Source organism: Ailuropoda melanoleuca, unplaced genomic scaffold (assembly GCF_002007445.2).
Source record: "Ailuropoda melanoleuca isolate Jingjing unplaced genomic scaffold, ASM200744v2 unplaced-scaffold75046, whole genome shotgun sequence".
Taxonomy (NCBI): domain Eukaryota; kingdom Metazoa; phylum Chordata; class Mammalia; order Carnivora; family Ursidae; genus Ailuropoda; species Ailuropoda melanoleuca.
The window spans coordinates 1-6,731 of NW_023250555.1; the positions used below are offsets into that span (position 1 = coordinate 1).

At 59.6% G+C, this 6,731-nt stretch overlaps 1 pseudogene; it reads left to right on the top strand.

Moving 5' to 3' along the window:
- The first annotated feature begins 1,064 nt into the window (after positions 1-1,064).
- Positions 1,065-5,595, top strand: LOC117800705 (annotated as a pseudogene).
- The last annotated feature ends 1,136 nt before the right edge of the window (positions 5,596-6,731 follow it).

The window sequence follows — 6,731 nt, forward strand, 5'->3', positions numbered from 1 at the left end:
TCATATCTTCTGCCGATTTTTTGATTTGTTTATTTGTTTCTTGTGTATTGAGTTTGAGAAGTTCTTTGTAGTGCGCCGCCAGAGTGGGCCCAAGGGGCAGCGTGGGCACGGGCGGCCAGCCAGGCCTGCGCCACAAGGCGCGGTGCGCTGAGGGCGAAGGGCCCAGAAGGAGCCGCAGAGCCGCCTTCCGTGCACTCCGGGCGGGAGCGGAGGTGGCGGCGGGCGAGCGGGCCGGGCCGGGCGGAAGGGAGGTGGGGCAGGGCCCCCGCGGGCCAGCGTGGAGGAGGCCGCGGGTCAGGCAGCGCGGGGAAGGGAGCAGAGTCCGCGGTTGATTGCGGCCTGGGCAGCGGGCGTGAGGCGGGGACACCGCTCTCCTGCTCGGTGCCTTTGGCTCCTTGAAGGGTCTCCAGACCTTTCATGTAAAAGCTGTTTTTGTTGTTGTGTTTTAAGGAGTTCCATAACCGCGGTCTTAGGGCCACCCGGGACTTGAAGGGTTGCCGCGGTGCACGTCCAGTTGTATGCTTTCATTTCCCCTTGGAGCGCGAGGCCTGGGGCCTCCCCCAGTGCTGGTTCGGACCGGCCTTCCGCCGCCCCTGCCCTGGCGTAGGTGTCGCCGTTGAGCTGAGCGCGGGGGACCCGGCATGGCCCTGCTGGCCACCGGGCGCCCGCCTGCAGGAGGACAGCTGCGGGAACGGCGTCTGTAGCATGGGTTTCATCTGTATCTTGCAGTGAAGACTGATATTTTGAAGGCACATTCTTTCTGTGGTTCATGTCTTAGCCCATAGCGCTATCCTTGAAGAGATTTGTGGTTGGGTTTTTGGTTTCTAAGAAGGTCATAGTTCTTCCTCTTTTTCTTTTGGTTTTTTCCTCCGACAGGGGAGGTGCCAGGGGCTGAGAATGGGCACCATGCTCGCTGGTACAAGTAGAGCGGAGCCTCAGTTCCCAGGTCCTGAGAGCCAGCACAGCGCATTCAAGCATCCGAGCATCCGACCATGAGGTTGGGAGGCCCTCCTCTCACCTTTCTTAAAAATTGCAGCCGATTCAGCCCTGATCAAGACATCAAAACTGCAGGATCCTTGTTCCGCGGAGACACTGAGAAACCATGAGTGTGAGGTTACCCCAGAGAATAGACAGGTTAGGTGGCCTGTCTTTGGGAGATCCGGTGCCTGAACACAGGTCCCCTTCCCACCTCTACCAGTCCTCCAACACCTCCGAGACAGCAGGTCTTGTTCAGTGCTGTGTCATCATCCAGAAGGACCAGCATGGCTTCGGCTTCAGGGTCAGTGGGGACCGTATCGTTCTGGTGCAGTCTGTGCGGCCTGGAGGGGCAGCTATGAGAGCTGGTGTTAAAGAGGGTGACCGGATCATCAAAGTCAATGGCACCATGGTGACCAACAGCTCACACCTGGAGGTGGTGAAGCTTATCAGATCTGGCGCCTACATTGCACTGACCCTCCTGGGCTCTTACCCCTCGTCCGTTGGTGTCTCTGGGCTGCAGCAGGACCCTGCCCCCACCAGAGCCCCCCGCATCGCCCTTGTGGTCCCACCACCACCTCTGCCCCCACCTCTGCCCCCCCCCGCAGCGCATTATGGGGCCCAAACCACTGCAGGATCCCGAATTCCAAAAACATGCCACCCAGATCCTTTGCAATATGCTGAGGTAGGAGGAAAAGGAGTTACAGCATATCTGTGATGTATACAGCCGGAATCCCACCAGCCTGCTGGAGGAACAGATCGAAGGTGCCCGGAGGTGTGTCACTCAGCTCCAGCTGAAGATCCAGCAGGAGACGTGTGGCTTCATGGACATACCCCCCCATGTGGTGACACCAGCCCGAGAGCATCAGAAGGCCAGCTCTCTCTGGACTGCCAGGAGGGGGACAGCAGCTTGGACGCTGGGACAGAGCACCTCCCCTCCCTCAGTGAGGTGCTGATGAATCAGAACTCGGCACTGTCAACCTTGGGCTGGACAGTCCCCGAACCTCAACTGTGATCATGGCCAGGCTGGCCCAGCACCACTGGCGGCAGGGCTTGGATGCACCAGGGCCCGGCACCAGCAAGCAGGGCGCAGACCAGAGCCTGAAGCCTTTAATTATTGGCCCAGAGGAAGATTATGACCCGGGTCATTTCAACAACGAGAGTGACATCATCTTCCAGGACCTTGAGAAGCTGAAGGTATGGCCCGCTCACCTGGGCATTTTCCTTCAGTACATCTTCTCTCAGGCTGAACCCAGTCTGCTGCTTTTTCACCTGTGTGCAGTTTACTGGCAGACAAACCCCAAGGATTCCCGAAGCTTAGGAAAAGACATCTGGAATATTTTCTTAGAGAAAAATGAGCCGCTGAGAGTGAAAGTCCCAGAGGTGTTACAGGCTGAAATTGACTTGCGTCTGTGCGGCAGTGAGGACATCCACGCTACGCTCCGGGAAGTGCAGGAGGCAGCCGTGCCCGAGATCCAGGAGCAGATCCAGGACTACAGAACAAAGCACACCCTGGGGCTGGGTAGTCTGTATGGTGAGAATGACCTGCTGGACCTGGATGGGGACCCTATCCGAGAACTCCAAGTGGCTGAGAAGCAGCTAGCCACCCTGGCAGGCATTCTGTCCAAGTACGAGGAGGACAGGAGTACCCCCATGGATTTCGCTCTCAACACCTATATGGGCTACGCAGGGCTCTGTCTCTGAGAGGCACGGCCTTCCGGCATAGCTGAAAAGGCCCAGGCAGCTCCTGACAAGGACAAGTGGCTGCCCTTCTTCCCAAAGACCAAGAAGAGCAGCAATTCCAAAAAAGACAAGGATGCCTTGGAGGACAAGAGGTGAAACCCTATCCTCAAGTACATCGGGAAGCACAAAAGCTCTTCACAGAGCACATTTCATATTCCCTTGTCCCCTGTGGAAGTCAAACCAGGCAATGTGAGAAACATCATTCAGCACTTTGAGAACAACGAGCCGTATGACGCCACGGAGCCTGGGACGCAGAGGCTCTCCACAGGAAGCTTCCCCGGAGACCTGCTGGAGAGCAACAGCTCAGGCTCAGAGATCCACCTGGGCCGCTCTGAGAGCCTGAAGGGCTGGGAGGAGCTGAAGCGGTCCCAGAAGGTGGAGAATGTGCCCTGCTCTCGCAGTGACGTGGACATGGATGCGGCCGCGGAGGCTGCCCGCCTCCACCAGTCAGCCTCATCCTCTCCAGCCTCTCCACCAGGTCTCTGTAGAACCCAACCCCTCCCTTAACCCCCAAAATGGGCCTCAGGAGCATCAAGTTCCCCAGCCTGGGGTTCTGCACAGACGCCCTCCTCCCCCACCTCCTAGAGGACGATCTGGGCTAGCTCTCAGACCTGGAGCCAGGGCCAGATGCCCAGAACTGGCAGCACCCGGTGGGCAAGCACGTGGTGGCCGGGCTAAGCCAGAGGGAGATTGACCGGCAGGAGGTCATCAATGAGCTGTTTTTGACGGAAGCCTCCTATATGCACACACTCTGGGACCTGGACCTGATCTTCTATCAGCAGATGAAGAAGGAGAACCTGATGCCCCGGGAGGAGCTGGTCCAGCTCTTCCCCAACCTGCCCGACCTCATCGAGATCCATAATTCCTGGTGCGAGGCCATGAGGAAGCTCTGAGAGGAGGGCCCCATTATCAGAGAAGAGACATCGGTGACCTCATGCTGGCTCGGTTTGATGGCCCCGGCTGGGAGGAGCTCCAGCAGGTGGCTGCCCAGTTCTGCTCCTATCAGTCCATCGCCCTGGGGCTCATCAAGACCAAGCAGTGCAAGGAGAGCTACTTCCAGCTCTTCATGCAGGAGGCCGAGAGTCACCCCTGGTGCTGGCGGCTGCAGTTCAGAGACCTCATTGTGTCCGAGATACAACAGCTCACCAAGTACCCGCTGCTGCTGGAGAGTGTCTTCAAGCACACGGAGGGTGGCACCGCCGAGCACGAGAAGCTCTGCCAGGCGCAGGACTAGTGCCGGGACATCTTCAAGTATGTGAATGAGGCGGTGAAGCAGACGGAGAACTGGAGGGCTACCAGAAACACCTGGACACCACATCCCTGGAGAGGGCCAGCAACCCCCTGGCAGCAGAGTTCAGGAGCCTGGTCTTACAGCCAGAAGGATGGTCCACGAGGCGCCCCTGACCTGGAGGATCAGCAAGGATAAGAGCTTGGACCTGCAACGTGCTGCTGCTGGAGGATCTCCTGGTGCTGCTGCAGAAGCAGGATGAGAAGCTGCTGCTCAAGTGTCACAGCAAGACGGCTGCAGGCTCCACGGACAGCAAGCAGACCTTCAGCCCTGCCCTCAGGCTCAACGTCGTGCTCATCCACTCCGTGGCCACAGACAAAGGAACCTTCTTCATTATCTGCACCTTGGAGCTGGGCCCTCCCCAGATCTCCGAGCTGGTGGCACCAACGTCGTCAGGCAAGAACACTTGGATGGAGCTCTTGGACGAGGCTGTGCAGAACGCCACCGGGTGCCCGGGAGCTGCCCCAGTGCTCACCCATCCCTTGCCCCTGGGCGCCCGGGAGCCAGTGCAGCAGAGCCCCACCCCCAACAGGGTCCGGCTGGATGGCCCAGAAGTGTTCCACAGTGAACCAGAGCCCGGGGAGCTGCCCGGAGAAGGCACTGGGCCCCAGCAGAGGGTTGAGGGGAAGCACGCGGGCCTCCTAGACGATCCCGAGCAGGAAGGCAGCATCGAAGGGGAGCTGGGTGCCCTGCCTCACCCCTCCGCATCCCTGGATGGAGAGAACAGGGGAGGCCAGACGAGAGACCCCATCCTCCTGCCCCTCCCCAGTCTTCTGTTCATGGAAGGGCTCCCCGACTCAGCCCTGGAAGACGTGGAGATCCTGCGGCACCTGATTCTGTGCGGCCTGTGCCCAGTCGCTGTCCTGAAGCGCAGCCCGCTGGGGAGCCTGGCGACGGCCTGACACCTGCGCCTTCTCTCGGGAGCAGCAGCTGGCGCCCCGGGGACCCGAGCGCCCCAGGGCACGCCACCCCCGGGGGTGAAGGGCCAGAGGAGGAGGACGTGGCTCTCTGTTCTCTGGAACAGCTGCCCCCATGGGCCAGGAATTCCAGGATCTGGGAGTCTCCCGAGCTGGACAGGAACCCAGAGGAAGAGGCTTTAAGCACTGAGGCGGCAGGAAGTTACAAAGTCATGAGAAAAAGGAACTGCTTCTATGTCAGCATGCTGGCCGGACCCCTGGACTCCAGCACTGAGCCCTCCCAGTCCGAGAGCCTCCCTGACTGGCAGCTTTGGGGACCCAGTGGAGGTCACAGGTGCCCTCGCCACTCCCTGCCCAGCCTGGCCCTCAGGGATGTGGGCAACATCTTCCACACCATCGAGCAGCTCACGGTCAAGCTCAGCAGGCTCAAGGACATGGAGCTGGTCCACAGAGAGCTGCTCAGGTCCCTCGTGGGAGAGGCTTTGGGCAGCACCACACCCGTGGGAGGTTTCCACACGGAGGTGGCTAGATGGACAGATGGCTCCCTGTCACCTCCGGCCAGGGAAGCCCTGGCCTGCGACTCCAGGGACGGCCACCAGCCAGGGCCATGCTTGGAGGATGGCTCCCCCAGAAGACAGCGTGGCACCCGCACCCTCGTCCCCAGGACTCTAACCAACCGCTAGTGCTCTGGGGACCAGCCCAGGACTCTAACCAACTGCTAGTGCTCTGGGGACTGGCCCGAGGCAGGGGTTCAGGGCAGTGGGAGCCCAGACCTCCTTCCCGCGGTGGAGNTGTGGCATCCGCACCCTCGTCCCCAGGACTCTAACCAACCGCTAGTGCTCTGGGGACCAGCCCAGGACTCTAACCAACCGCTAGTGCTCTGGGGACTGGCCCGAGGCAGGGGTTCAGGGCAGTGGGAGCCCAGACCTCCTTCCCGCGGTGGAGGCTGTGGAGAACAGGTCTAGCTGAGACCCCCGGGGGTGCCCCGCATGTCGCTTGGTCTTCTCAGGTCCCAGTCAAGTGTCAGTGTCTCCCCCTCCCTCCAGCCACCCCCCAAGGGTTCTCCTGAGCATGCTGACTGCATCTGAAAGACCCCCCCAGACACGCAGGTGAAAGGAGGAGTCTCTGTGTAAGTGCACTTTCTTCCTTCCTCCACTCTTGCCGGACCCTGGGGCTGAGGTGGGCACCCTGCTTCTCCCCTCGTAGTCACTTTTGTTTCCTATAAATACGTACATGCTGTATGTGCGTCTTGCTTTGTAAATAACTTTGACCTGTTTTGTTTCTGTTCCTCGGGGGCCGAAGGCAGGCCCAGAGGGACAGCTTGCATCTCCTGGTTAACAGGCCAGCTCATGGGTCAGGCCCTGAGGGGGGAGCCAGACCTGAGCACCCCGGTCCCCGTGAGCGGGAGGGTGTCCCAGCCCACGTGGTTTCAGAGCCCACTCTCTGTGGCCTGAGCAGAGAGCTTCTCCCCACTCCTAGGACTTGTCCTCTTCCGGGAGTTCCTGACCCCACTTCTGTCCACCCTTCCCCACCCTCTCCCTAGAGAAAAACCAGTGTTTCCTGTACGGCCCTAAAAACCAGGCCCAGGAGGTGGGGCAGGGGGTGTGAATGCTGGAGTCCCCGCATTAACCCAGGACCATCGCAAGGGGCCACGGCAGCATCGGTCGCTCACCCCATGCTAGCCCCCTCCCCACGGACCGATAGAATAGACACACTGTGCTAGGTGTATATATACATATATATATAAATATATATATTATATATAAAATACAGGGATGGAAATGACTTTTCCTGTTAAAATAACGTAT